Raw genomic sequence first — 12,412 nt, 5'->3', positions numbered from 1 at the left:
TTGTTTCTGTAGCAATGCTTTTGAAGCAACTTAATTTCTCTTTGTAAACAATGCTGCATTATGATTTTTTGGCAGTTTTATTATGCTCATATGCCTCCCTGTTTATCCCCTTTTAAAACTCTTACAGAAAAAATGCCTTTGAAAATCTGGAATAATTTTTACTACTAAAAACTTCCTGTTGATTTTATGCCTTAAGCATCTCAAAATCTGCCAATATTTTAAAAATCTTCTCCACCATCACCAATATCAGCACCCCTAGTTCAAGGAACCACCCCCTCCCAACTGGATGTCTGCATTAGCCCCAGGCTAGTTTCCTGCATTCATTCTTAATCTCTTTCAAATTCAGTTTCTACAGTGTAGCTATAAGGATTATCTATGATTTTACATAAATGTTATAATTACATATTATTATGTATCAGTCCATACACACAAACCTGGGTCACCCCTTACTCAGAACTCTTCAATTGGCTTCCCTAGGCTCAAAAAATAAATTGAAACATCTATAAGGCCTTTTATGAAGCACTCTTGCCTCCTTCCCGTCATCACTTCTTGCCAGTCCCAACACTCTGCAGTGAGCGCACCGTGCTCTCTGCTGTCTCAAATCCTTTGCACATGTTTCCATGCCTAGAATTCTCTTTCCCTCCATCCTCACCTAGTTAACTTGTACACACACCTTGTAGATCTCAGCTTTAACAGCACTTTCTCAGGGGACATTGTGTTGACACCCAGTCCTTCCTCCTCACCTGCAAATCTAAATGAGCTCTGTGCACTTTTCCTTTAGAACACTTATCACAGCATCACAGTTTTACTGAATACTTAATTAAACAGGATTATTTAAGGGCTGTCTCTTCCCCCAGATTATAAGATCCATGACAAGAGAAACCTTCTCTATTATACTCACTGTTACCGTTCCAGTGTTATCACACAGCACTCACTGACATAAAGGTGTTCAGTAAGTACTAGCTGGGTGGAATGCTGGATCCACTCATATTCTTATCTGTCATAGGATCATATAAAACCATTGTAACAGTTATAGATTTACTAAAGATACAACTCCACTACCTAGTAGGGCTCATGTTAAAAATAACATAAACATGACATTTAATAAATAGTTATATAGGAAAATACTTTGGCAGTTCCTCAAAAAGTTAAGCACGGTTACCATAGACCCAGAAATTCTACTACTAGGTGTATACCCAAGCGAACGGAAAACATACGTTCACACAAAACTTGTATATGAATGTTCACTGAAACATTATTCATAATAGCCAAAGGGTGGAAACAACCCACATGTCTATCAACTGATGAATGGATAACAAAATGTGGTATAGTCATTACATGGAATGTTATTCTGCCATAAAAAGAATTTAAGTGTGGATACAACGACATGAATGAATCTTGGAGATATGCTAAGTGAAAGAACCCGGACACAATGGGCCATGTATTGTATGATCCCATGTACCTAAGATGCCAAGAACAGACAAATCCATAGAGACAAAAGGTAGGTTAGTGATTGCAAGGGACTCAAGGAATAAAGACTGACTGTTTACATGTATAGGGTTTCTTTTTGGATTGATGAAAATGTTCTAGAATTAAGGTTGTGGTGATCAGTGCATAACCTTGTGAATGCACTAAACACCACTGAACTGTATCCTTCAACATGGTGAATTATATGGTATGTGAACTATAACTGAATTAAAAAATAGCTACAGAAAAAGATGCCAATGAACTATTTTAACATTTGCTTAAAATAGACATCTCAGTTTTGTAAGTGACTAAACCAATTTTCAGTGCAAGCAGTTAGAAATGGTTATGTAATCCTCGGAGGCACTAACACAAACTGTTCCCTGGTATCAGTTCAGGGCCACTCCTTCCAGCTCTGTAATTTAATCTAGCCCTCCTCAACATGCTGCGACTTTGCAGATGTTTGTTAGTTCACATGTAAAAATAGCCCTGATCCACTTTGTTGGGTTCCATTTAACACATGGGAAGTGTCATAACAGGCTTCTCAGACCCAGCAGATTATGCCAGAGAGTCTTCACTCAATAACGGATAGTGGAAGCCAGTGGCACTTACATGGAAAACTGCCTCCAAATCTGCTGCACTTCTGCCGTCCTCCTTCAAATCTGCTTGACGCCTCCATCTTCTGTACGTGCTCATTTTCCCTCAACCTTGCTCTGATCAATTTTCTCTCCACGTTCAAACTTATTTACCTCCTTTCTCCACTGACTTTTTGCGAATCTTTGTCTCCAGCCAAACAGTGCATTCTCCTCTCCACCCAAATGTTCCCTCTCAATTCATTATTGGAGAAATACTTAGAAAAATGTGGCACACTGCCCAAATGTACACATCTAAGAAACTTTTAAATACATATTCAATGTTTTCTACCAAATGACAAAATCAATACATGTTTCCAGCAAGACAGGTATGTATACAAGGTAAAAGCTGACATTCCTCTTCTCAAGACCACTTTCTCACAGTAAGGAGTACTAACTGATGAATCCCCCCACACCTTTCTCTAGACAAACATGGACATTCTTGTTTTTCTCTTTCCCTTTTAAAATTTCTCTGCCACTTTGTTTTCCACTCAACACGCCATAAATACTTTAATGAAAAGCAGAGATATTTAACTCATTTTTGGAAAATACTCCATGGCATAGATGTGTCAATTACAATGGGCTGGATAATTAGGCAGACACACAAGACTTCACAGGATGTATTCACAGAAGACTTTACTCAAGGCAAAGGATATGTTATGGTACAGCAGGAAAATGAAAGCCCAGAAAAGCATCAGAGGCCTGAGAGACTGACAGGCACGGCTCCCCAGGATCCCTTCTCTTTCACCCTCAACATGGGTTTCGAAGCTCCATGGTATGTATGTGAAATCTCAATTTCAGGAAAGCCCAGGCAAAAGTTTCCAGTGGGGTCTTTTCTACCCTCTGGTTGACCAGCCAAGGCAAACTGTGTAGCCAGTAAAACTAGTTAAGCCATCAATCTCTATATATGCTTAAACTGAGTAGAGAAGCTAGTCTTGGGTGGCTACAAGGGAGTTTCAAACCTTAAACAGCACATTATAAATCACTAGCTAGTCCGTCTCGTCCTTGTCTTAGGCAGTGGTCAGCATCACACTTCCAGGTATCCTAGAGATAGGCACAGAGCTGTCCTCGCCCTGTGTGAGACAACTCAATTCTCCACAACAGCTGCATCATAAAGCATTCAGCTATTCTCCCCCCGGTGCAAATTCTGACTTCTATATTTTCTTCTACCACAGCAATGAAATATATTCACATGATTGTACCCTATAAGAGAGAATGCCCCAGAGAACATTGCTGACTCCGGGGCATTTGAGTTTGCAATTTTATCAGATACAATCAGATACCTAAGAATCTACAGCACTCCACACTTTTACGAGCAATGGATAAATTTCCACTAACTATAAACTGAGACAAGCACAAACTTATCAATTCCTTGAATTTTGTCAGTCTGATGAGTATTTGATATTTATTCTGAAGGCTGTAGTGGTCTGGATTAATGAAAGTATAAATTACCATTACATCCCTACAATGAGTTGGAATCCTAACTAAATAGAGTAATGCTTCTTTGAAAATATTACAGAACCTTGCTGCTCAACACTTGCTGCATGGGCCTGCTGCCATCTGCAGTGCTGGGAGGCTCCTTAGAAATGAGGACGTACTTCTACCCCATCCCCCATTTATTGTGTTCTTGAAATACAAAACCAGAACACAGAAATGAAGAAAGGAAATACACAAACTTGAGGCTAGTGTCATCTTGGAATATAGATGAGTATACTCTGATAAAGTTAAAAATCAGCTCACAACATTAAAAAAAAGTTTCCATACAAATCAAGACATGAACACTGGCCAAGGAAATAAGGCAATCCTATAATTCATTGTTATCTTTTAGAACTGGTTCTTAAACACCCAGTCCTTAGAACAATGAAAATAAACACCACCACATGTATTATGCCGGTGACTGAATTAGCAATCTAGCTATTTTTAAATCACCAACCTCCTCTGACCCGGCACTAACCTAAGTTTAGAGAAAGCAAGAAACAATTCCCGGCCTGTGATGAGCACTTAGGGTAGTTGGGCCAAAAGCAACAGAGCTGCTATTCTGATTCTAGAGGGATTTTTTTTTTTAATGTATTCATTTCAGTAGAGAATTAGGTAAACCTCACATTACACAGCCAAGGCCAACGTAATTTTGTACCTTTAGGATGTGTTCAAGAAACCAGTCACAATATAACCGGATTAGATTTCAACAAGGAGGTAACTGTGTTCCTCCCTACATTCAGGAAGATGACATTCCTCCAATGTATGGAAAGCGTTAAGAGCCTAGTGGAGATGATTAAAGAAGCCTGGTGAAGGGGAGTAGGAGATGATTAAAGAAGCCTGGTGAAGGGGAGTAGGAATAAGTTACGACAGGATTGTCAGAATGGCCGGTGGTATGGCGCTTTGACAGCTCATTGTTTTAAATGCAAAACTCCTCCACCACTTCCAACCAAACACACCTGCTATAGTTTTCTAACAGCCTAATTAGTCTGACAGTCCCGCCATGGGAGAGCTCAGACTAAACAATTACCTCAAATGTAACTTGTTTTTATTTAGCAGGATACAAGGTAACAGCTTTGTTGTAATAGGTTTCTTTTTTGAAATGAAAACATTCTGTTAGAGAACATTCGGGATTCCTCAAAGGCCCTGGAGGAAGTGGTCAGTTTCTCAGGACCCAATCAAATAATGCATAGGTGCAGGTGCGAACTTACACTCTAACATCAGCTTCTCCGAGAGAAGCACGCCTCCCAACCACCACCCCAATCAGAATGGTCTACCACTGGGGCCACTGCCGAAAGTGCCACTGGGGTGCCCTCCCTGGGCAATAATATCTTTATTTTTTTTTTTTTGGAGATGGAACGGAGTCTCGCTTTGTCGCCCAGGTTGGAGTGCAGTGGCACGATCTCAGCTCACTGTAACCTCCACTTCTCAGGTTCAAGCAATTCTCCTGCCTCAGCCTCCTGAGTAGCTGGGATTACAGGTGCACGCCACCACACCTGGCTAATTTTTGTATTTTTAGTAGAGATGGGGGTTTCGCCATGTTGGTTAGGCTGGTCTTGAACTCCTGACCTTGTGATCTGCCTGGCTTGGCCTCCCAAAGTGCTGGGATTACAGGCGTCAGCCACTGCACCCAGCCTATCATTTCTTAAGTGGGTAACAAGAGGCAAGTCATCCAAAAAGACAATGACACTACTGTTGTCATGGAGGAATAGTAAAACCACAGAAAATGCAGTGTGCTCCAATTCCTCTGAGTCAGCATTTAAGAGGAATTTTAGGTCATCAAGGACTGTAGTATAGCTGAGACTATGGCTTTGACTGGGGCAAAGAAGGAAAGCCAATATGCCAACATTAAAACATTATTTTATTCACTGTATAGACTCTTACTTCCAAAGACAACTTTAAGGCAAAAGCCTTAGTGTGGCACAAACTGACACGGCACAGGAAGAGTCTCTTGTATAAACTTGCCTATTAAGGTTACATTAAACCACCAGGTGCTTGGTTGAACCATTAGTGTCCACTGACACAAAAGACAAAGGAAACTTCTGGATTCCTCTTTCAACCATGTAATACATATAATAATACATATATTGATGTCAAATTGGTTGATACTACTTTTGTCAACTCATTTATACAACCTTTAAATGAGTTGTCCTAAAAGTATAGCCCCCTCACCAGCAGTGTCACTGAGAGTTTAAAAATGAAACTCTGGGGCCCCACTCCAGGCCCACAGAAACTCTAGGTGTGAGTCCCAGCAATCTGTGTTTTAACAAATGTTCCAGGGGATTCTGATGCCAAATTTGAGAACCAATGGCTTATTAAAAATCAGTATAAGTGGCACGACGTGATCGGAGCACAAAGACCAGCAATACCCTATTCTCAAAATGCTTTCCCTTATTCCTGCCCACAGTCATGAGTCCCTCACTTGTTCCTCTGCTTAACTGAGAAATTCCTTGAAAGAAAAATCTCCCTCCACTGCGTCACCCATCAGTCATTCCACAACTCATTGCGATCTGGTTTCGGTTTTCAGAGCTCCACAACTACTCTCTAGTTAAGAAAGATGAACAACGGCTACTTCTTTTAAATGATGGATTTAGTGGGTGTCTCAGTCCTGGTCTTTTGATTTGGCAGCACTTGGTATCTGACTGGGTTTCTTTCCATTGCCAGGTACAGTTGAATCTATCCACTGTGTGCTTTCCTTTGTCTTCTAATTGACACAGCCTGTCCCCGCTCCTTAATAAGAAAATCAATCTCTGCTGGGCGCGGTGGCTCAGGCTTGTAATCCCAGCACTCTGGGAGGCCGAGGCGGGCGGATCACGAGGTCAGGAGATCCAGACCATGGTGAAACCCCGTCTCCACTACAAATACAAAAAAAAAAAAAAAAAAAAAAAAAAAAAAAAAAAAAGAAAATCAATCTCTCTGTGCCTCTCCCTGCCACCTCTCCATACAGCTGTTGAATTCTTTCAAAAACACAAGTGGAAGCCTATCCATACTTTTCAGAATTCCATCCAAGTTCCTCACCCTCACCCTGGTTTTCAAAAGACTCCAAAAAATGACCCTAACTTGCCTCCCTGTCCCTGTCCCTGCCCCTCACTGTTTCATGACATGGATTCTATGCCCTGGCCAAAACAGACTATCTGCTATTTCCAGAGTACATCTCATGTCTTCCCACTTCCACAGTAACGCTCATACTAGTCCTTTCACCCTGCAGCACTCACAGCTACTACCCTGATACCTGATTACCAAAGTTCCACTCTTACTTCATGAACCCCTCAAATGGCATTTTGGAATCCCTGCATCTCTGATTTGGCCCTTATTATTATTATTTTTTTTACCTTGAATTATATCAGTCTGCATCTTATCTTCCCTACAAGATTATAATTTCCTGTAGGGCAAGTATGATTTCTCTTTGCATTTTCTACACAGGGTCCTACACAAGAAAGATGTTCAATAAAGACTTTCTGAAATAAAATAACAAATGTTCTAACTTTGAATCACACCCATTTTTCCCAGAAAATATGTTAATATAACTTATTTGGGTTTGGCAAAAACAGGAGAGAGAAAAATTCCCATGAAAGCAGACTACCTGGTTTAAATTTAAAAATAAAAGACAACATGAGTGGAGTATGCACATACACGAATAAAGCACAGAGCAAAGTCATAAAGCCAACCATAAAATCAGTCCTCTCACTTTAACCATCTCCCCAAATTTCCTCAATGGGTTTTGCTCCTTTGTGTGCAAAAAAAAAAAAAAAAAGTGAAAGACTACCTGGAGCTGTCTTGCCCCACAAGTATCTCCTCTCCATCCAGAGCTACTGCTGAAGACATCCAACCAGTTCAATGGTTAGATCTTAGTATTTGCATAATACTCAGATCTTTGTGATAATCTGAAAATCTTATAGATGTCTGAAATTCCTTAGGCCATAAATATACTTAATTTTAAGTCCCTAGGATCACTGAAACACTACTTTCTAGAAACCATTTATAGGAAAGCCAACATACACATGGCAGAGTATATGTTCAGGTCTACTGAAGACAGCAGATGTGGGGGTACCTCCAGAGAGACAAAAAGGGAGCAACACTCTCTTTTTCAGCAGGCAAGAAAGGTGTTGCTATTTTAAGTCCCTTAGCATAATACATCTCTTTGAACAGCACCGAAATGAATTGAACCAGATGAACTCCGCCTTCTTAGTAGGTTATTTCTTGCTTAACAACCTGAAACACATTCAATCCACATCAACTCAACACCTTTTTCACAAAGGACTTTAAAGGTGAAATGGTTTCCAGTGGGAGATAAGCAACTATGTGCCCTGCAGGGAAGTAGTCTTGTTAGTGGCTATCAGCTATCACTCACTCAACTCCATTCAGAAAAGGCTGATTGATGTAGCTCTGGGGAAGGAAGATATAGGTGAATATGAGTCGATTTATTATTTTTAGCTATGTGTCTAGTTTAAAAGAATTTCATGTGACCTTTTCTAAATAATCAGAAAACTGCTTGATTACTTATTCTAATGCTTAGTATCATAATAAAATAAGGTACAATATTAAACAATTTAGCCTTCATTTAACTATAGCATCAAACAAATTGATCAATGGGCTGCCAAGGATTGCAGCTCTATCTCCCACACATTCTCACATGCAGAATGTATACAGACCATCCTCCAGGGAATACACCTGGGGTTTTAAAAATCAAATTTACTCATTAGGAAGCATTTACAAATTTTCCCAAATACCTTAGTTTGCACCTGAACTCCATCCTTTCCTAGGCCTCCATGTTGTGATTTTAGATGAAGCTGTCATTCCACTTGAAATATTGACAAGCTAGACATCATGGCATTTCATAAAAAATGACAGCATATTTTTACCAGTTAAAATAAAAACTAGCTCAATCACCACAATAAATTCATATGGGGATTGGCTTCGATGAACATATTAGAATAACAATTATAAATTTGTAATTTATAAATTTCTGCAGAGATATATTTGGCAGAACAACTCATCTCAGAGAAAACAATGAGAGATGGCCTCTTGTGTGTGTAGACACATGGAGGAGGCTGTGCCAAAATCTGAGTTCAAATATCGAGGGAAGAGATGAGAGGAAATGAAAGTAAGGTTAGATACAAGGAAAATGAGGGCATTCTGAACAGAGCAGTGCTTTGAGTAATGGAAGGGATCAGTAGACAAAGTATTGTGTTCACAGAAGGTGAAGCAAGGGTTAAATGATAATATAATGACTTTGACAGAGAAGATAAAAAAGTGGCAAGAACTTCTGCCATATTTGGATTTTATCAGTGACTGTGAAAGTCTGGGACACAGTGTTATGAAAATACTGCTTTCCATCTTATTTGCACTCCAGATAATGAATTTTCAGGAAGGCTTTTTTTCATTTCCAGTCTTTCTTCTTCCTTTATTATGTATACTCAAGTATTTATCCAGAGAGTGGTTCATTTACTCATTCATTTAACATGCACATAGAGAGCACCTGCTAAGACAGGACCCTGGTCTGGGAGCTATTGGGAACACAAAGCTGAGTAAGAGTTGGACCTTCCCTCTGTAGTGTTCCTATCTAGTATGCACAAACCATCACACAACAAAAATACTGGAGCAAAGAGAAGCAGCCACGATGCTCTGGGTGGAGTGGACAATAAAACTCATCAAGACTCACATCCCTGGACTTCTGAGCGTCAACCTACTGTCTTCCCTCTGCAGCTAGGTTCTTGGAAAACAATACACAATTTTATATTCATCAGGTCACTGAATCATCAACCAAACCACCTTATATATCTCTGGGGCAAGGCTTGTTTCCAAAAGTGGTGTTGACAACCGTGAGGTTCTGAGTTAGGTCTCAGCTCCATAATTCCATCCCTGATTGAGTTAACTTATCAGTGAAAATAGGGCATCCAATAAGCACCAGTTTTCAGTTAAATGGTTGAAAATGTTGGAAATAAAAAGACAAGTTTATATTTCTGAAGTTGCTAAGGAATGAGAGTGTTACCCTCTGATGCCTCATACAGGGAGAGAAAATATTCATTTCTCTGTGAATACAAAAGGGTTAACATTTGACTGAGAAAAAAATGTCTCTTACACATTATGTGGACTTGATAAACACTGACAAAATGAAAATGAGCTGGATGCTTCAGATGTCCATCAAAAATTAATTACCTGTCAAAAATACTCCTCCCTCCCCACTCCTATACACCCACTTCTGCCTCAATTCAGAAAAGCAAACTGAATTTCATTCTGGTCTAATAACAGATGGCTTTCATGTTAAGCAATCTGAATTATCTGACAGCAAACAGTATCCTACTCGAACATTTTTGTTATCTCCTATCAACTGCCAAACCAAGAAGACCAATACTCAAAGGCAGCAAAGGGGAAAACAAAAATATACTATTCTCTTAGGAAATAAATTCAACTACCAACATAAAAGCCATAATTTCTTGGATATGGGACTTATAAGATCTGAAAGAAAGTACAGTCCTCCCTCAATATCCATGAGGGATTAGTTCCAGGACCTCCCATGGATACAAAAATCCATGGATGCTCAAGTCCCTTAAATAAACTGGTGCAGTGTTTGCATATAACCTATGCATATCCTTTCATATACTTTAAATCATCTCTAGATTACTTATAAGACCTAATACAATGTAAATAGTAAATATGCAAACAGCTATGTAAATAGTTGTTATACTATATTTTTAAATTTGTATTTTTTTTTTTATTGTTGCATTGTTTTTCTTTTTTTTTTCTTTTTTTTAAGATAGAGTTTCTCTCTGTCACCCAGGCTGGAGTGCAGTGGCGTGGTCTTGGCTCACCGTAACCTCCACCTCCTGGGTTCAAGCAATTCTCCTACCTCAGCCTCTCAAATAGCTGGGATTACAGGCGCCCGCCACCATGCCCAACTAATTTTTGTATTTTTAGTAGAGATGGGGTTTTGCCATGTTGGCCAGGCTGGGCTCGAACTCCTTACCTCTGGCGATCCACCCGCCTCAGCCTCCCAAAGTGCTGGGATTACAGGCATGAGCCACCCCACCTGGCCTCGTATTTTTTTTTTTTTTTCTATTTTTGATCTCCAATTGGTTGAATCTTAGGATGAGAAACCTACAGCTATGGAGTGTATTCTGTTGACTGAAGTGGCTTTTATAGCTAAACCCTAATATTTCATTTTTGAATTGAGTTTTATATATATTTATTATAGAAGTTTTTCCTCTCACTTGCCTGTTCTCATATTTAGCCATAGGGCCAATCCTGTTCATCTATGAAGGGGACTCATGAACCAAGATGGATAGTCAAGAAATAAAATTTTATCTGAATGGTAGACAAAGGAATTTTTTTTGGAGGTAAGTACGTACCCAGAAGGGTGGAGCACCCATATGGTAGCCCCAAATCATCATAGCTATGGTGACCACACCTCAACTGTACTATATCAACTTCTTGAGCCAAGGCTTGAAAATCAATAACTGCCAGTCACTGAACATAGGAGCCCTCTGCTACAAGATACATTATGGGTTGGAAAAGCATTTATGTACTTCTGTTTCAAAAGCTGTTACTGAATATTCTGAGCAATACGGCAACAAATGCAAAAACTGCATATTGCCAAAAATACCAGGCTTGAAACGTCTGGATTTTTTCCGTTTCAATTCCTGTGTTTGTCCCTTCACAACTAAACTCCTGGAGTAGCTCTGTCCCAGGCTTCTAACAGTCCCTTACTCCAGTTCATTCTGCCTTCCATCTTTAACCCACATGTTCGGCCTGTCTCGTTTTGGCTCATAAACCTTCAACAGCGACTCAATATCCACAAGAAATGTTGGAATCCCCTTGGCTTAGCCTACAAGACTCTATACAATTCAACCTCAGCCTACCTTTTAAATCATGATTTTGTTTCCCTCTGATGTGAATCTCCTTTCTGTGCCTGGCAGTCTAACAATGGTTCAGCAAAGGAGTCCTACAGTCTTCCTATTTTCCTGAAAAACCCCTCTTCCTCCTTTCCCACTCAACCCACACATAAAAATATCTTCTCCATTCCTCTCTGTTCATCCAATGTCCTCCTAAAATTCAAGGTCTAGCTCAAGATACACAATTTTCTCTCCTTACCAATTTTAATAGCACTTGACATAGAAACCATGATTTGCCCCAAAAATCCAAAGATAACTGAGATCATGTAGTCCAAATCCTTCATCTTCCACACAGATCATCTCTTTTCACTTTTACATGTTTTTACATGTACCTATTTCAACAAATATGTTATAAGCTCTTCATAAGTTGTAAGTTGAAGTTCCCGTCTTATACTTTCTTATATGTTCCATAATAAAATAATCTCAGTAAATATTTTGCAAATTTATTAATTAGTAAATATATCATCCTTAAATGTATTAAAAATCGGCATATAATGCCTATTGTGGGAGGTGGTGAAAAAGAAGCAGGGAATTTTGACAGGACTCCATAGAAATTATCAGCAGTATAAAAATAGTCTTCCTAAATACCAGATAATGTTGGCAGACATCACTGATCCTCACCACATCAGAGAACTTCAGAGATGAGATTCTCAGATGGGGCAAACTCATTCAGAGATGAGCTAAGATGTCTGTTTCTCACATTCCTGGGCATTAAAAAAAAAAAAAAATCTTAGAGCATGATGGCCAATTTGCTTGTATTGAAGATCATTTTGCTTTTGGCTGTATCAAAATGAGCCCCATCCAAAAAGAGCTGTGCCAAAATGCCGTGCACTGTACAGAAGCAGGCCTGGTTGTATTTGTTTTATTTCTGGAGTGTCTGTCATCTGCATGTATAACTCAGAGTGTTTCCAAAATGCTTTTCACTCAAGTGACATCACATGTGATTAT

At 39.4% G+C, this 12,412-nt stretch overlaps 1 protein-coding gene across 5 annotated transcripts in view; it reads right to left on the bottom strand.

Moving 5' to 3' along the window:
• Positions 1-12,412, bottom strand: part of ATP8A1 (ATPase phospholipid transporting 8A1) — a 250,631-nt gene that overhangs the window by 194,740 nt on the left and 43,479 nt on the right. The gene's annotated exons all lie outside the window — the stretch shown is intronic.

This window comes from Hylobates moloch, unplaced genomic scaffold, assembly GCF_009828535.3.
Source record: "Hylobates moloch isolate HMO894 unplaced genomic scaffold, HMol_V3 SCAFFOLD_17, whole genome shotgun sequence".
Lineage (NCBI taxonomy): Eukaryota > Metazoa > Chordata > Mammalia > Primates > Hylobatidae > Hylobates > Hylobates moloch.
The sequence above is the reverse complement of the archived record's forward strand: the minus strand, read 5'-3'. Positions and strand labels throughout refer to the sequence as shown.